This window comes from Protopterus annectens, chromosome 6.part0, assembly GCF_019279795.1.
Source record: "Protopterus annectens isolate FY-2018-M chromosome 6.part0, PAN1.0, whole genome shotgun sequence".
In the NCBI taxonomy this organism is placed as follows: Eukaryota; Metazoa; Chordata; order Ceratodontiformes; family Protopteridae; genus Protopterus; species Protopterus annectens.
Window position 1 is genome coordinate 1863424618 of NC_056737.1, and position 20484 is coordinate 1863445101.

The window sequence follows — 20484 nt, forward strand, 5'->3', positions numbered from 1 at the left end:
CTTGTCATACAGAGTGACTAAGGCACTTTTAAGCAGTTGTAAGCGGGTCTGCGTGGGTTTGCGCAACACTTAGCGATGCTAAGCTAAGCTTAGCTTAGCTTATTTTATTTTAGCAATACTAAGCTAAGCTTGGCTTAGCTTATCATATCCTAGCAATGCTAAGCTAAGTGCACACATGCGCACACTCGCGCACCCCCGCTTATTACTGCTTAAAAGTGCTTACTCCCGCTAACCCCTGCGCTAATTCCTTTCAAAGAAAACAAAATGGGGAGATAGGAAAGTGGTGAAAAAGGGGGCACAAAGAGGGAAAGACAGTAGGGAAACCAGCTGGGATGTGCAGGAAGGGTGTAGGGAAGGCCCATAGCTGCCCATTTCTTTACCAGTAACAGCTGCGCATATGTTTGTAATTTGGTGTGAAATTTGCAACCTTCCACCCCTGAGAGAGGGGTGAGGACAACAGAGTATGTTGTAGTGCCAATTACAATTCTCAATTTACATGTCCCGTGGACATGTGTGCGAAATGGGCAGCTATGTATGGGGCGTAATTTTTTGTGGGAACAGATTGCCCTTTTTTTAATTTTTTTTTCACGTGAGAGTGGAATGTGAGGTAGGGGATGTAGGTATATTTGGGGAGGTAGGTTGGGGAGGTAAACAGACAAGACAAACAAGACGCATACAGGGGTGGTATTTGACACATGGGGTGGGTGAACACAATTGAAGGGGAAGGTTGTTTGGAAATCACAAGCCCATGAGCCCACAGATGGTAACAGTGGAACTGAAATCCCCACCCATGGGCAGTCTCCACTGCACCTTCACAGCCCGTGAGCCCACAGATGGTAACAGTGGAACTGCAATCCCCACCCATGGGCAGTCACCACTGCACCTTCACAGCCCCGAGGGTGGCTGTGCTGGGGGCTGAGTAGGACGGGCAGGCTCACCCGAGAGATGCGCTACTCTCGCCTCAAGCTGGCATAGGGGATCAGCGACTGAATGCTGGATCTTCCTATGCACCACAGCCTGGACCCTTCGAAGGGAGACAGGTGGCCCTTCTCCGCCCATGCTTGCACGGGGGGTAATGAGCCCCATCCGCTGCAGCGCTTCCACCCGAAGGTGGCACAGGACCAATGGAGGAGGGGAGCCCGAGCTGGGCACTGGAGCAGCTGGTGCCAGGTGCACTCGCCAACTGAGGAGGGACAGGTGGGACCGCTGGGACCGGCCTTCCCATACGTTCTGTGATTAGGTGTGTTTAATTACAACATAAACAACAGCATTCAAGATTAGTTGTAACAGCATGCAGTAATATTCTCATTAACCCAATGAACCAAGATTCCAACAGTTGAACAGCAAGCATAACACATGCATATATTGAATGACAGTGGATATTCCAACAGCTTGCAGGGATGTTTGGTAGCAACAGGCCACCATGAATGTGGTGTTTGAACAGGGCACATGCATCAACATGAATGCAAATATTTATAAAACAATAGGACATATGTCCCAAAAATATTTAAGATTACACATACTCATTGAGGTGTGGAATTGCATGGTTTATGCACAAACAGTAGGGTTTAGAAAAAAACCTCAGTTAACATGTTATAATTACTTTTACTCTACACTACATTGCTAGTGACTGCAACTGTATATTCCCTACATGTATTATTACAATTGCCACCATGCATTAGGTTGTGTAATGGGTTTGGCTAGTTCAGTATAAACTTGACCTATATCTGACATACTAACTGACCAAGATGATGATGTTACTGCTACATATTTCATGATTGCTTTTATATTTCTTTATCTACATTGGATGTTTTCACATGACATTTTCACTTCAATTTGTACAGAACCCTGCATTTATGGAAGCACACTCACATTTCTGGGGAACATATTAGCATGATACTCGTGTGCAAGATTTACTTATGCATGCCAGCCAGTAACTGACTGTTGAGGACTGTATATATGCTTAACAACTACTAGCACTTTCCAACACCCACTTTAGATGGGACTGCAGAACTCTGGGTTGCCAGCACTTTTTAAAACAGTAGTATTTGTATAATGCAAGGGTACAACAACAATTCAAACTAAGTGACACACATGCACTCTGGGTTTTAAACCTTTATTACTGACATTACACACTTTTCCACAGACTCACTCCTTTATTTGTTGTAACAGTGCATATGGAAGACATATTCAAGACAGATTAGACCTTTATTAATGGGTTAGAACACACTTTTTCAGGCTCAGTCACTTATGTTCTATGACAGTACCTGCTGAGATTTTATTACAGACATATGTTACCTTTCTTAATGGGTTACTATGCTCTTTTTCTAGCTCTGTGATTTGTCATATGACAGTACATGAAGAGGACTTATTCAGGCCATTTTATGGCTGTATTATTGTACTACAACACTTTATTTCATGCTCTCTCCCCTATTTTATATAACAAAACATGCAAAAGAATCACTAACCTGCCTGGTGGCGCAGCCTTAGCAGCCTATCAGCATAGGCTTGCTGATTCGCAGCATGGTCACCTGCATTTGTAAAGTAAATGAAGGGATATTGAGACATACCTATCCGTTATACCAACTCAATTATCAATTCTTACATACTGCATTCTATGGCTACATACTCAGTCGTGGGGCATCCTGCATCCCACAGGCCTCCTGGATCCATTGGTTCAAGCGGTCCTCCTTCCATCTCTTCAGGTCTGCATGGTGGTGACGGACCTGCTCACCAGTGCGAGGAACGCCTCTGGCACTGGTGAGGTCATGAGCTAACTGGTTCCAAGCCTCAGCCTTGTATTCTGTCCCTTGGAACTGGCCCTGCAGGAGTCTGGACTCATGACTGTGGACAAGGAGCCAAACCATGTATTTCGACTCCTCGATGCCCCAACAATGTGCTCGGAAGCATGAACCCTCTCGTGCACCTGCCATTCTGACTGCAAATGTGAGCTACAATCAGTTATGGCGAGTATTCCCGCCTATGGGGCTTAAATATGCCACAATTTACGCACTTTTTTGTGATTGGCCGTTTTTGGGAATTCTAAGCTGCCAGTAACCTTCAGACACATTATTTGGATGCCAGCAAATACATATCTGTTACATACGTTACCGTTGTATTTATCACCTCTGTCTGATGTACCTGTTGACGTGTTTATTGGGTTTTTTTTGGTGTCTCCAACTGCCTCTGTTTGTTTGTCTGTCTTTCTGTCTCTGTCTGTCTGTCTCTCGCTCTCTCGCTCTCTCTCTCTCCAGTTGCTGCAATGATATTATTGCATGTGTGGACAGCAAGTACAGGCTGCTTTTGTAGGTATCTGCACATGTGCATGTGATGGCCTCTGCACCAATTGGTGCCCACCATTTAGTAATTGCATGCAGCCTGCTGTGTGGTAATTGCAGTTCTCGCTGCAACTTCAGGACACTGCTATAAAATGATAGGTTAGGTAGGTGTAGCCCTTTCAGTTTTGCAAGGTGGGGACCATGATTGTTTGCTGTGGACACTGTTGTGTCAGTCAGAAGGTTGGTATATGTCTCATATCTGAAGCTGGGTTATAGCCAGTGAAATGCATGTTGTACTGAAACCTGGGACTGTTGCTTCTTCCAGTACACTCTTCTCAGTGTGTAAGTTTAGTCACAACTCCTAATGCTAACACTGGATACATGGGAGTATGTACTTTCTTTTGGAATTAGGGAATTAACTGGCATACAACAGTAGCTATTGCAATGTATTCCTATGGCTTTCCTATTTTCCCTTTACATTCACTCCTTGTAATGCATGTTATATTTCTTTATTGCAATGTATTCCTATGGCTTTCCTATTTTCCCTTTACATTCACTCCTTGTAATGCATGTTATATTTCTTTCAGCACCAAGTTGTTGTATATCTGCCGTGGCCTAGTGGTACGTCATGCAGACTGGTGAGTCCAAGGTGTGGGGTTTGAGACTGACAAGGGTATTTTATTTTGCTGCTGAGCAGTACATGGGTCTTGTCATACAGAGTGACTAAGGCACTTTTAAGCAGTTGTAAGCGGGTTTGTGTGGGTTTGCGTGACACTTAGCGATGCTAAGCTAAGCTTAGCTTAGCTTATTTTATTTTAGCAATACTAAGCTAAGCTTGGATTAACTTATCATATCTTAGCAATGCTAAGCTAAGCGCACACATGCGCACACTCGCGCACCCCAGCTTATTACTGCTTAAAAGTGCTTACTCCCACTAACCCCCGCGCTAATTTCTTTGAAAGAAAAGAAAATGGGGAGATAGGAAAGTGGTGAAAAATGGGGCACAAAGAGGGAAAGACAGTAGGGAAACCAGCTGGTATGTGCAGGAAGGGTGTAGGGAAGGCCCATAGCTTCCCATTTCTTTACCAGCAACAGCTGTGCATATGTTTGTAATTTGGTGTGAAATTTGCAACCTTCCACCCTTGAGAGAGGGGTGAGGACAACAGAGTATGTTGTAGTGCGAATTACAATTCTCAGTTTACATGTCCCGCTGACATGTGTGCGAAATGGGCAGCTATGTATGGGGCGTAATTTTTTGTGGGAACAGATTGCCCTTTTTTTTAATTTTTTTTTTCAGGTGAGAGTGGAATGTGAGGTAGGGGGTGTAGGTATATTTGGGGAGGTAGGTTGGGGAGGTAAAAAGACAAGACAAACAAGACGCATACAGGGGCGGTATTTGACACATGGGGTGGGTGAACACAATTGAAGGGGAAGGTTGTTTGGAAATCACAAGCCCATGAGCCCACCGATGGTAACAGTGGAACTGAAATCCCCACCCATGGGCAGTCACCACTGCACCTTCACAGCCCGTGAGCCCACAGATGGTAACAGTGGAACTGAAATCCCCACCCATTGGCAGTCACCACTGCACCTTCACAGCCCCGAGGGTGGCTGTGCTCGGGGCTGAGTAGGACGGGCAGGCTCACCCGAGAGATGTGCCACTTTCGCCTCAAGCTGGCGTAGGGGATCAGCGACTGAACGCTGGATCTCCCTATGCACCACAGCCTGGACCCTTCGAAGGGTGACAGGTGGCCCTTCACTGCCCACGCTTACATGGGGGGGATGAGCCCCATCCCCTGCAGCGCTTCCACCCGAAGGTGGCACAGGACCAGTGGAGGAGGGGAGCCCGGGCTGGGCACCGGAGCAGCTGGTGCCAGGTGCACTCGCCAACTGAGGAGGGACAGGTGGGTCTGCTGGGACCGGCCTTCCCATACGTTCTGTGATTAGGTGTGTTTAATTACAACATAAACAACAGTATTCAAGATTAGTTGTAACAGCATGCAGTAATATTCCCATTAACCCAAAGAACCAAGATTCCAACAGTTGAACAGCAAGCATAACACATGCATATATTGAACGACAGTGGATATTCCAACAGCATGCAGGGATGTTTGGTAGCAACAGGCCACCATGAACGTGGTGTTTGAACAGGACACATGCATCAACATGAATGCAAATATTTATAAAACAATAGGACATATGTCCCAAAAAATATTTAAGATTACACATACTCATTGAGGTGTGGAATTGCATGGTTTATGCACAAACAGTAGGGTTTAGAAAAGAACCTCAGTTAACATGTTATAATTACTTTTACTCTACACTACATTCCTAGTTACTGCAACTGTATATTCCCTACATGTATTATTACACTTGCCACCATGCATTAGGTTGTGTAATGGGTTTGGCAAGTTCAGTATATACTTGACCTATATCTGACATACTAACTGACCAAGATGCTGATGTTACTGCTACATATTTCATGATTGCTTTTATATTTCTTTATCTACATTGGATGCTTTCACATGACATTTTCACTTCAATTTGTACAGAACCCTGCATTTATGTAAGCACACTCACATTTCTGGGGAAGATATTAGCATGCTACTCGTGTGCAAGATTTACTTATGCATGCCAGCCAGTAACTGTCTGTTGAGGACTGTATATATGCTTCACAACTACTAGCACTTCCAACATCCACTTTAGATGGGACTACAGAACTCTGGGTTGTCAGCACTTTTTAAAACAGTACTATTTGTATAATGCAAGGGTACAACAACAATTCAAACTAAGTGACACACACGCACTCTGGGTTTTAAACCTTTATTACTGACATTACACACTTTTCCACAGACTCACTCCTTTATTTGTTGTAACAGTGCATATGGAAGACATATTCAAAAGACAAAAATCCAGATAGGTCATCAGCAAGTCGTCTCCAAAAGCTCGGACAACAAAATTGAGTAAAATAGAGTAAAAAATTCCACCGTTTATTGAAAAACACACACAGCAAGAAAAGGTTAAGCGCTTTCGTCTGAATAATATCAGACTTCCTCAGAACCATGAATGAAAACGCTCTAATAGTATTTAAATACATTTTGGCGCCAACTTCCTTGTACAAACAATTAATTCTTAAAGAGTCACACTCCTATGCTGTAACAGGAACTTTTTTTCTCCAAATACTCCTTAATACAAAATACATAACTGTGTGATGGTACCATGTACAATGCATTTAGTGAAGCATTCAATCATCTAAAAATACTTTGCTTATGATATTCACATACAATATTTGAAAAAAATAATAAAAATAAAAATAAATACATAAAATAAAATAAACATAATCCATGTATGTATATATCAATTCTGTGCAAATACCACTAACTAACCAGTCTCACCTACTACCAGTAGACTGTCCGTCCTACACTGAATAAACTAACAATATAATAGTGGTGTAGTGTGAGTGTGTGTGTTAAATTGTATAAATATTATACATACAATGATTGGTCAATGTGATACAAAAGTTCTGACTATTAATTGTTCATATATAGTCGTGTATGTTATACAATAAATAGAACATTATAATTATATACTTTAAAAATATGTACTAAGATGAAATTGATTGAATAATACATCCTGATTGTAAAGTATCTACACACAAAAATGCCAACAAGGTATCGGCCTATAATAAGTTCTCCCTGAGTGACCAGTGGTGTGAATGTGTGTACCAGTATACGTGCCTATGACCTAAGAGATCCATATTCTCAAAAGGGGGGTAGTTCTGTAAATGTACTGACTATATATATAAGTATGCCAAAAATGTATAAATAGATAAAATAATTTGTATTTTAAAAAGGTTGTTTACATATAAAAATATATAAGTATAAAATTGTGTCTGAATTGTTAATAATATGTATATAAATAGACAATAAATCCAACTAATTAATAGGGTGTCTTGCAACTGCATAGGCCACCTAACTAATTGTCCCGTACTCACACGTTCATCTGTAAGAATGGTTTTATACTTATGAAGTCGTTTAACCCTGGACTGGTCGTTGTGTCACATAATATCTGCCATCTACTTTCAGAAGCTGATAGTCTTATCTTCCAATTGCCTTCACTACTGACCATTCCAATTTGATCTATGATAGCAAATCTAAAACTATGCGTTTTACCTTTTTCACAAATGTGTCTACTCAATGCATTATTCATATCTTGCTTTTGAATTTTATATAAGTGCTCGTATATCCTGGTTTTCAACTTCCTTTCGGTTTTCCCAATATAAAAAGCCGAACAGGATATACAAGTAGCAAGGTAGACAACTCTTTGTGTATTACAATTTCCAGTATGACCCATAATGTGTGTCTTCATAACATTGTTCAATTTAATGACTGTACTGGTATTTATAGAATTACATTGCCTACACATTCCACATTTTTGTGTACCTCTGATGGGTTTCTTGTTAGTCCTACCATGTTCAAACAAGTATTTTAAATTGTGTGCTGTTTTATATACTATTCTAGGGTGATTGTCAACTCATCTACCCTCATTCTCAGTAACCGTGAGTATGTCCCAATATCTATTTAGAATTTCCTTGACTAAATTGGAATAGGGATTAAATCTAATCACACATACGTATTTATCACTTAACCCATCAGTTCTGTTAATATTAATGAACGGGACACCTAAAAGAGGCGGATATTTTTTCCCCCATTCTTCTTTAACGTAGTGGGTAATGTTGTCTAGCATGTCCTTTGGATAGCCTCGATTCATAAACATTCCGTGAATCCCTATCAATTCTTTTTCCATGTCTTCCTTGTCTGAGGACATGCGGGCAGCACGAATACACTGCCCTTTGAATACGTTACTAAAAATGTAAGGGGGATGATTACTATCATAATTTAGGTAGTCATTCGAAAATGTACTTTTCCTATATATACTAGATGTAAAATTTGTACCATTGTTCCTAATATAGGTGTCCAGGTATGAAATCCCCTCTTTACTAACACAATAAGTGAATTTTAAAAATTCAGTAGTGTTGTTAATGTATTCTATAAATTCAGTAATCTCGTCTATTGAACCATTCCACAATATGAACAGGTCATCTAAAAATCTAGTGTACAGCATTATTTTGTTAAAGTGCTCACTTTTAAAAACAAACTCCGTTTCCCATTCCAACATCACCATATTGGCATAAATAGGAGCGCAGGAAGCCCCCATGGCCACTCCCTTGGTTTGCCTAAACTGTTCACCTTGAAATTGTAAATAGTTATGATCAAGGACTAATCCCATCATGTCGACCGTTAAATTGACCCTGTCATTACTGAGATTGGAAAATTTACATAGACTTTTGTGAAAATATTCAAGACCCGTGTCCCTGGGTATACTTGAAAACAAGTCTATTACGTCAATAGTAAGAAAGATTACATCCTTTCTCCATAGGTCTGGTGTAAGTTTTCCCAAAAAATCCCAGGAATCCTTAGTCAAATGGTTGACCCTTTGGTAAACATGTTTCGTCCATTCGTCTATGGTAACCCCAATCTTAAATGTCTTGGAATGTGAACCTAATATTATTGGCCTAAAAGGAGGGTGTTCTAAATTTTTGTGTATTTTCGGGATTCCTACGATCGTGGCCAATTTGGGAAATTCAACTCTGATGAACTGATAAATCTCGTTTGTTATTCTATTGTCCTTCAGGTATTCCTCAATGGCCAATTCTATTCTTTTGTAACCAATATGAACTTGGTTAGTTGAAATGGCTTCGTAATTCCCTGAGAAATGTAAAATATTAAAAATTTCCCTATTATAGTCCAAAGTGTTGTACAAAACTACCCCACCACCCTTGTCGGGTTTCATTATTCTAATATGTGAATTTTCTCTAAAATAACTAAGGCATTCTCTTTCCTCTATATTTAAGTTGTCCTTGGATACTTGGGTATAATGTTTCCTCATCCTGATGTCCTTATACAGTTTATATAAATCTTTACTAACTAGTTTTTCATAATGCAACACTTGTGGATGATATGTGGGAACCACCACACTCTTCTTAGTAAGCCTTTTGTTATAAGTACCCATCGTACTTTGGGCCTTTTCCTTGTTTTCAAATAAAAAAGCAAAATTCAACCTGCGACTCAAAAACTTCACTTCTTTAATCGTGTCCACTATACTAAATCGGCTAGTTGGTATAAATTTCATGCCTTTAGTAAACAATGAAAAAAATGCTTGAGTGACCTCTACATCTGTATAATTAAATACATTAAATCCGTTGAACGAATGAATAATGTTTTTACTTAGGTGTGATTCAGTAAGTATAGGTATGTCTGTACTAACATTGATAACAGTAGAAGCACTCACTACTGGCGTGGTTGTTAAACTCTCATTGACTTTGTTTGGCTTTTGGCCTGTGTCTCTAGAGCCAACCACTTGTGGTGTTACCTCCTGTATTGTTTCGGGGCAGGGAAAAATCTCCCCCCTTGAAAATTTGAGTCGTTGGTATTCCTATCCACCCGCTCATTGTATACATGATGTTTCCCTTGTTGGGGAGTTACTTTCCTATTCTCATTAAGCCATACATAAGCCCTATTGTTTTTATAAAGTTCAACATCTCTGTCTATCTTTCTGAGTTTCCTATTAAATATGAGTGTAGTTTTGTTTTCCGCAGTGGAAAACTGTCTATGGTATAGGTCTCCCCATTGTTCAAAACTCACATCTTTAATTATGTCCTCATTCAATTTCTCTATGTCCTTAGTAAGTCCCACTACCTTCAACTCATTGCATTTTAACAATTTTCTCATGTATACAAAACCAAAGTCATCAAACATACTGTTAAACTCAGCCATGTTAGTATTGTTATAATCAATTCCTAAAAGGAGTTTGAAAAATCTCAACCCCTTAGGCACAATTTTTAAATTCAAGCATTGCTTTAAATATGCACTGTCAGTTTTAATGCTTTTAACCTGAATTAGTTTTTTACCAAGCAATAAAATTTGTGACTTAATGCTTTCCACAGTTGTGCTACAATGTCTTCCTTGTTTATAGTAATGTTCACTATAACAGTCATCTTTTTTAAAATTAACTTCTTCGTTTAGAAATGCATCAATACTATTCATTCTAAAAGATTTCTTTGTAAGATGACCATTAAAGTCAGTATCACATACTATGTCTGAAATAACAAAGTTGCAGTCCGTACCTTTCAGACCCTCGTTTGTCTTGGTAACATTGGAATAAGTCCGACAGCCTTCTCTTAACTTAGGTTTAGTTCCAATCCTTCTTGTTTCATTGTCCGTATTGAAAAGGCTGAAGTCAAATGTGAATTCCGCCTCCGGAGACAAGTTAATATCCCTCGTAGTGGTAGATTTCACTGACAAACAGTCCGTGTCTAAGTGAGGTTTCTCCCCTTGTCCGTTAGGGATAGCGTCCACATCGCTCGCAAGGTTAGAAGAAGACGCATTTCCCTGAGTGTGCACAAAGTTAGTAGTAACTGGTGAACTCGCCATTGCGGCTCCCACACTGATAGCTTCAGTTAACTTGATTACCAACACGAGTAACTTACTCACGTCGGACTGAAGCGCTGTCACTTCCGACCGAAGTGTTACCAGTTCATCTTTGTCCAATGAAGCCTGAGAAATGTCCGTTGACTCCGCCATCTGGGTAGGGCAACCACAGAAGAGAATAACACAATTCCAACCAAAAGACAAAAATCCAGATAGGTTGTCAGCAAGTCGTCTCCAAAAGCTCGGACAACAAAATTGAGTAAAATAGAGTAAAAAATTCCACCGTTTATTGAAAAACACACAGAGCAAGAAAAGGTTAAGCGCTTTCGTCTGAATAATATCAGACTTCCTCAGAACCATGAATGAAAACGCTCTAATAGTATTTAAATACATTTTGGCGCCAACTTCCTTGTACAAACAATTAATTCTTAAAGAGTCACACTCCTATGCTGTAACAGGAACTTTTTTTCTCCAAATACTCCTTAATACAAAATACATAACTGTGTGATGGTACCATGTACAATGCATTTAGTGAAGCATTCAATCATCTAAAAATACTTTGCTTATGATATTCACATACAATATTTGAAAAAATAATAAAAATAAAAATAAATACATAAAATAAAATAAACATAATCCATGTATGTATATATCAATTCTGTGCAAATACCACTAACTAACCAGTCTCACCTACTACTAGTAGACTGTCCGTCCTACACTGAATAAACTAACAATATAATAGTGGTGTAGTGTGAGTGTGTGTGTTAAATTGTATAAATGTTATACATACAATGATTGGTCAATGTGATACAAAAGTTCTGACTATTAATTGTTCATATATAGTCGTGTATGTTATACAATAAATAGAACATTATAATTATATACTTTAAAAATATGTACTAAGATGAAATTGATTGAATAATACATCCTGATTGTAAAGTATCTGCACACAAAAATGCCAACAAGGTATCGGCCTATAATAAGTTCTCCCTGAGTGACCAGTGGTGTGAATGTGTGTACCAGTATACGTGCCTATGACCTAAGAGATCCATATTCTCAAAAGGGGGGTAGTTCTGTAAATGTACTGACTATATATATAAGTATGCCAAAAAATGTATAAATAGATAAAATAATTTGTATTTTAAAAAGGTTGTTTACATATAAAAATATATAAGTATAAAATTGTGTCTGAATTGTTAATAATATGTATATAAATAGACAATAAATCCAACTAATTAATAGGGTGTCTTGCAACTGCATAGGCCACCTAACTAATTGTCCCGTACTCACACGTTCATCTGTAAGAATGGTTTTATACTTATGAAGTCGTTTAACCCTGGACTGGTCGTTGCGTCACATAATATCTGCCATCTACTTTCAGAAGCTGATAGTCTTATCTTCCAATTGCCTTCACTACTGACCATTCCAATTTGATCTATGATAGCAAATCTAAAACTATGCATTTTACCTTTTTCACAAATGTGTCTACTCAATGCATTATTCATATCTTGCTTTTGAATTTTATATAAGTGCTCGTATATCCTGGTTTTCAACTTCCTTTTGGTTTTCCCAATATAAAAAGCCGAACAGGATATACAAGTAGCAAGGTAGACAACTCTTTGTGTATTACAATTTCCAGTACGACCCATAATGTGTGTCTTCATAACATTGTTCAATTTAATGACTGTACTGGTATTTATAGAATTACATTGCCTACACATTCCACATTTTTGTGTACCTCTGATAGGTTTCTTGTTAGTCCTACCATGTTCAAACAAGTATTTTAAATTGTGTGCTGTTTTATATACTATTCTAGGGTGATTGTCAACTCGTCTACCCTCATTCTCAGTAACCGTGAGTATGTCCCAATATCTATTTAGAATTTCCTTGACTAAATTGGAATAGGGATTAAATCTAATCACACATACGTATTTATCACTTAACCCATCAGTTCTGTTAATATTAATGAACGGGACACCTAAAAGAGGCGGATATTTTTTCCCCCATTCTCCTTTAACGTAGTGGGTAATGTTGTCTAGCATGTCCTTCGGATAGCCTCGATTCATAAACATTCCGTGAATCCCTATCAATTCTTTTTCCATGTCTTCCTTGTCTGAGGACATGCGGGCAGCACGAATACACTGCCCTTTGAATACGTTACTAAAAATGTAAGGGGGATGATTACTATCATAATTTAGGTAGTCATTCGAAAATGTACTTTTCCTATATATACTAGATGTAAAATTTGTACCATTGTTCCTAATATAGGTGTCCAGGTATGAAATCCCCTCTTTACTAACACAATAAGTGAATTTTAAAAATTCAGTAGTGTTGTTAATGTATTCTATAAATTCAGTAATCTCGTCTATTGAACCATTCCACAATACGGACAGGTCATCTAAAAATCTAGTGTACAGCATTATTTTGTTAAAGTGCTCACTTTTAAAAACAAACTCCGTTTCCCATTCCAACATCACCATATTGGCATAAATAGGAGCGCAGGAAGCCCCCATGGCCACTCCCTTGGTTTGCCTAAACTGTTCACCTTAAAATTGTAAATAGTTATGATCGAGGACTAATCCCATCATGTCGACCGTTAAATTGACCCTGTCATTACTGAGATTGGAAAATTTACATAGACTTTTGTGAAAATATTCAAGACCCGTGTCCCTGGGTATACTTGAAAACAAGTCTGTTACGTCAATAGTAAGAAAGATTACATCCTTTCTCCATAGGTCTGGTGTAAGTTTTCCCAAAAAATCCCAGGAATCCTTAGTCAAATGGTTGACCCTTTGGTAAACATGTTTCGTCCATTCGTCTATGGTAACCCCAATCTTAAATGTCTTGGAATGTGAACCTGATATTATTGGCCTAAAAGGAGGGTGTTCTAAATTTTTGTGTATTTTCGGGATTCCTACGATCGTGGCCAATTTGGGAAATTCAACTCTGATGAACTGATAAATCTCGTTTGTTATTCTATTGTCCAACAGGTATTCCTCAATGGCCAATTCTATTCTTTTGTAACCAATATGAACTTGGTTAGTTGAAATGGCTTCGTAATTCCCTGAGAAATGTAAAATATTAAACATTTCCCTATTATAGTCCAAAGTGTTGTACAAAACTACCCCACCACCCTTGTCGGGTTTCATTATTCTAATATGTGAGTTTTCTCTAAAATAACTAAGGCATTCTCTTTCCTCTATATTTAAGTTGTCCTTGGATACTTGGGTATAATGTTTCCTCATCCTGATGTCCTTATACAGTTTATATAAATCTTTACTAACTAGTTTTTCATAATGCAACACTTGTGGATGATATGTGGGAACCACCACACTCTTCTTAGTAAGCCTTTTGTTATAAGTACCCATCGTACTTTGGGCCTTTTCCTTGTTTTCAAATAAAAAAGCAAAATTCAACCTGCGACTCAAAAACTTCACTTCTTTAATCGTGTCCACTATACTAAATCGGCTAGTTGGTATAAATTTCATGCCTTTAGTAAACAATGAAAAAAATGCTTGAGTGACCTCTACATCTGTATAATTAAATACATTAAATCCGTTGAACGAATGAATAATGTTTTTACTTAGGTGTGATTCAGTAAGTATAGGTATGTCTGTACTAACATTGATAACAGTAGAAGCACTCACTACTGGCATGGTTGTTAAACTCTCATTGACGTTGTTTGACTTTTGGCCTGTGTCTCTAGAGCCAACCACTTGTGGTGTTACCTCCTGTATTGTTTCGGGGCAGGGAAAAATCTCCCCCCTTGAAAATTTGAGTCGTTGGTATTCCTATCCACCCGCTCATTGTATACATGATGTTTCCCTTTTTGGGGAGTTACTTTCCTATTCTCATTAGGCCATACATAAGCCCTATTGTTTTTATAAAGTTCAACATCTCTGTCTATCTTTCTGAGTTTCCTATTAAATATGAGTGTAGTTTTGTTTTCCGCAGTGGAAAACTGTCTATGGTATAGGTCTCCCCATTGTTCAAAACTCACATCTTTAATTATGTCCTCATTCAATTTCTCTATGTCCTTAGTAAGTCCCACTACCTTCAACTCATTGCATTTTAACAATTTTCTCATGTATACAAAACCAAAGTCATCAAACATACTGTTAAACTCAGCCATGTTAGTATTGTTATAATCAATTCCTAAAAGGAGTTTGAAAAATCTCAACCCCTTAGGCACAATTTTTAAATTCAAGCATTGCTTTAAATATGCACTGTCAGTTTTAATGCTTTTAACCTGAATTAGTTTTTTACCAAGCAATAAAATTTGTGACTTAATGCTTTCCACAGTTGTGCTACAATGTCTTCCTTGTTTATAGTAATGTTCACTATAACAGTCATCTTTTTTAAAATTAACTTCTTCGTTTAGAAATGCATCAATACTATTCATTCTAAAAGATTTCTTTGTAAGATGACCATTAAAGTCAGTATCACGTACTGTGTCTGAAATAACAAAGTTGCAGTCCGTACCTTTCAGACCCTCGTTTGTCTTGGTAACATTGGAATAAGTCCTACAGCCTTCTCTTAACTTAGGTTTAGTTCCAGTCCTTCTTGTTTCATTGTCCATATTGAAAAGGCTGAAGTCGAATGTGAATTCCGCCTCCAGACACATATTCAAGACAGATTAGACCTTTATTAATGGGTTAGAACACACTTTTTCAGGCTCAGTCACTTATGTTATATGACAGTACCTGCTGAGATTTTATTACAGATATATTTTCTATTTATTTATTTTTATTTTACATTTGTTGACCGGGCTAGTCCAGCTGGATATATGTCCATTTTCAGTGGAGGCCCGGGGAGAAAAGCTCCGCAAATTACAACAACATAAAAGGTCAAGACAAAGCCAATAACAGTATAATTTGGTACATAAGAAGTTTTAACAATTATAGTACAAGCGTAAGATTATATATTTTATATTTCAGTAGGAAAAAGGAAAATTTATCTAAGAATAGATGAATAAGACTAATACATTTGCATTAAAAATGGTGTAGTACAAATCTTTATAACATATTACAAAATTAGAAATGTCTAGTAATTTATGATAAGAGATACTAAGGTCTCACAAAAACCTAAGAAAGAAAAACACTAGAGATCAATAGATAGAGTATAGAAGATCAACAAACAAGGATGGATTTCTAGTGATATTTAACACATAGGTTGTGATGCTATATGAAGGTGTTTGATCATTCCACGGTATATACTTATTTATATGAGAAAAAATCCTAAGGAAGGTTAAGCTCACTAAAAATTAGTGAGACAACACAAGATCATGATCATGGGAGGCTAGGAATTGTGGGAGTCTATTTAATAGTTAGGTACTTAGTCTGGGTTAATACAGGGGCATAGCCAGTGTGATTTGAGGTAGGGTTTAAGCTTGCTTTTAAATAAGCTGACAGAGGATATTGAGGTTAGCTGGCTTGGGAGGATGTTCCAGGCTTTACCTACTGTATTGGAGAACAAGGTGTCCTTGTCCTATGTTACCTTTCTTAATGGGTTACTATGCTCTTTTTCTAGCTCTGTGAATTGTCGTATGACAGTACATGCAGAGGACTTATTCAGGCCATTTTATGGCTGTATTATTGTACTACAACACTTTATTTCATGCTCTCTCCCCTATTTTATATAACAAAACATGCAAAAGAATCACTAACCTGCCTGGTGGCGCAGCCTTTGCAGCCTATCAGCATATGCTTGCTGATTCGCAGCACGGTCACCTGCATCTGTAAAGTAAATGAAGGGATATTGAGACATACATATCCGTTATACCAACTCAATTATCAATTCTTACATACTGCATTCCATGGCTACATACTCAGTCTGGGGCATCCTGCATCCCACAGGCCTCCTGGATCCATTGGGTCAAGCGGTCCTCCTTCTATCTCTTCAGGTCTGCATGGTGGTGACGGATCTGCTCACCGGTGCGAGAAACGCCTCTGGCACTGGTGAGGTCATGAGTTAACCAGTTCCAAGCCTCAGCCTTGTATTCCGTCCCTTGGAACTGGCCCTGCAGGAGTCTGGACTCATGATGGTGGACAAGGAGCCAAACCATGTATTTCGACTCCTCGATGCCCCATCACTGTGCTCGGAAGCATGAACCCTCTCCTGCACCTGCCATTCTGACTGCAAATGTGAGCTACAATCAGTTATGGTGAGTATTCCCACCTATGGGGCTTAAATATGCCGCATTTCCCGCATGTTTTTGTGATTGGCCATTTTTGAGAATTCTAAGCTGACTGCAGACCAGCTTAGTAATGGTTAATCTACCATGTCTATGTATATGTATGTTAATAGTGGCTTTTTATCCTAAGCTGTCATGGCTTAGTGGTTCTGTACTTTGATTATGATGCACAGGGTCCTGGGTTCGAACCTTGTCATTCTTTTATTTTATTTCTGTCTAGACAGGCTAGGGGGTGTGGCTGCGTTTAAGCAACTTAGCTCTACGTTGCTCCCCAGTGCCCTAAAGTGCCCTGGTTGGCACGGCGCGCACGTCCGCGCAAACACATTGCGTTGGGTAAAGCGCTTTTAAACTTTGGGCAACTCTATTGCGCTGGGTAAAGCACTATTAAACTATGGGCAACTCTGTTTAGCTAGATAAAGCGCTATTAAACTATGGGCACTTCTTTTTAGCTGGTTAAAGTGCTGCTTAACAGCAGGCTATTATATATCTGGATCCTTTAAAATATATATTTTGTTCACTGATACATTGGCCATTTCACTGCTTTTAATAATATTTTAATCATATATGTCTGGTATTATTTCAAATACTGATTTAAACCATAAATAAATAGGGGAGCGGTGGGACTCGAACCGTGAATGCCTCCTCTTTGTGCATACGCGCTACCATTACGTTATTGCTATTTGGCTTAATTTGCATAAGTAGTTCTTATATGCTCTTCAATGTCAAAATTGCTAACTGTGGTTAAGCAATGGGCACACCCGCACAAACAAGTGCAAATACAGGCAGCTATATCGTGGATTTAAATAAAATAAAATTAATATTTTACGTTTTATAACTGTGATGGGGGTTTACAATGTCAGGGAGTGTGATGTTGAGTGCAAGTACATTTGACCGAACTCGCTCTTGTCTGTTGACATTATGCTTTTTAAAATCTTGCAGGGGCATGGACTTTTAGACTGCTCAGCAGTCGGACATGCCCCCTGACTTCCTACTCAGTCTGTGTAAGAGTTACGGATGAGTCAGCATGCCCTCATGAATATTCATGGCATGCTGACGTCATACCGTTCAACTGCAGCCTCCGAGTAAGACAGATTAAGTCTTACACGGAGGTTTAGTGAATCTGGGGGAGTGACTTTCATAGACAACTGCAATTCTACTTTCCCTGGATCCCCACCAAGCCAAGTTCGATCTATTGGCCTGCAGTGCTCTTTAACAGAACCAGGCAACCTTGGATTAAGTGTTATTTTCAAAATATACAAAAAGTATGTTTTATCCTCCAGACAAAATTAATTGCTAGCCCTTGTTTAATTTCTATTTTTAAGTAAAGCACTCCATCACAGACGTTAGAAAGTACAGTATGGGGAGGGGCAAACTAACAGCAGTCTCCCTTTGCAAACTGTTTCAACTATTTGAAAGCCCTGCTGTTTTTCTAGTATTACTAAACCCTTTCTCTTATAACTTGTGGTCTTTCTAAATCCCACATACTCCTGGTTACAAGTGTTTATTTTATTTCATAAGAAAGGTATGCAAAACAAGTAAGTCCAAAGTAGCTACTGATTTTCTTATTGTTTCAGAACATTAGCTGCCCCCCCCCATTCTGTACTTCTAACTGCAGTCTGTCTTTAGATACTGTACTATTTGTATGCTCTGCTGTTTCTCTACTTCTACTAAACCTTTTGTCTTATAAATTATTGTCTTCCTAATTTCCACATAACTCCTTGGTTGTTGTTGTGTATTTCAGCTTATCTCCTTGGTAAAATTGGCTTATTTTCTTTCAATAAGACAGGCATGCAAAACAAGCAAGTCAGAGTAACTACTGCCTTTTCTTATTGTTTCTGTAGACTTGCATATCTGTGAAATCAGGGCCAGCCCTTTTCATCATACTATTGCTATCCACCACTTTTCTGGTCTATTCTGATCCCCCCCTCCCCACAAGAACAATTGCAGCCTAATCAGCGCCAGCCCTTTTCATTATAACCTATAAACCTACTGATAGTCTTCCTTCATCCATTGCCCGCTACGCTCCCTTCCCTTCCCCCAATTCCCTACCACCCCCAGTGGTCCTACCTTTATTACAAACAGTAACCCCTCCCACCCTTCAACCTATAAAATCACCACACCTATACTTCCTCCTACAACTTCTAACTACTATCCCTCCTACTCAGCTCATGTGTACAAGCACACCATACATATAGTCACTGCATGCACACTCCTTGCATACATCACATCTTACCAAACCTCCACCATTCCTGCACTCAACCACTACCACTGTACCACCACACACACCACCACTCATATCCCACCTCTACTCTACTACTCTCTCATCAGGTCAACAACCTTCCCAATACACCCTCTATATAGACTACAGACTGCAGTACCTAAACTAAAAACAGCCCCTCTACCTAACATAACCCTACCACCATACCTGCTGCCCACAGAACATAATCAAAAAACTTCCCTTATAAGCAAGCATATACAGAAATTGATAAAACTAATAATCTCATCCATATCCAACCTAGCACTCAGTGGAGACATCCATCCTAATCCTGGTCCCTCCAACCCCTCCCATCATAATCAGACTACAAACCGCATCTCCCAATAACTAATAAGTTGTGCACCTTTTGCAGATTCAGCGAATAGAAAGCCAACCGACCTCCTTCTGATAAGCCTAAATATTAGAAGTATATGCAACAAGGTGCATGAATTCCATGCCACCATAGACTTCTACTTCCCTGATGTAGTGATCCTTACAGAAACATGGTTAAAACCACACATTAATGAGCAAATCCTTCCTGCTGGTTACAATATACTAAGAGTAGACCGACTAAACAAAAAAGGACGTGGTATAGCTATAATATTTAAGCAGCATCTAGACATCCAGATCTTAAAATTAGCAGCTCCCCAAATAGGTAAGGAAGAAATAATATATGCCAACCTTAAAATAAACCAAAATAAAACCCTAAACATAATAGATTGCTACTTCCCACCTGGCCACAACATCCCTCCACTTGAAAACCTCCTCAGCTGGTCTACTCACCACTTACATCAAGAAACTTTAATTCTAGGAGACTTCAACACTGACTGGCATTCCTGCTGTACCAACCACCCAACCCATCCTGTAAATCTTCATGGCTTCACCCAACTAGTCCAGTCACCTACAAGGATAAATAACTCCAACAAACACACTACCCTTGATTGGATACTAGTCAATAAGAGCCCCCAGTCATATATAACAGGCTGCTTATCTGACAGCCTCAGTGATCACTCCCCAAACTTCTTACTAAGAAAACACCTTTATAAAGAAAAAAACATCATCTACTATCAAATACGCAAAAAAAAAAAATAAATAACTTCAACCCTCTCTCATTCAGCTCATCCCTAAAGGACTGTAACTGGCAACCTCTAAAATACCTCAAACTAGATGATGCAGTTGACTACTTTAATAAAACATTCCTAAGCATCCTTAATTACCATGCCCCCATAAGATATTCCCGAACTAGAGCCCAACAATCCCCATGGCTAC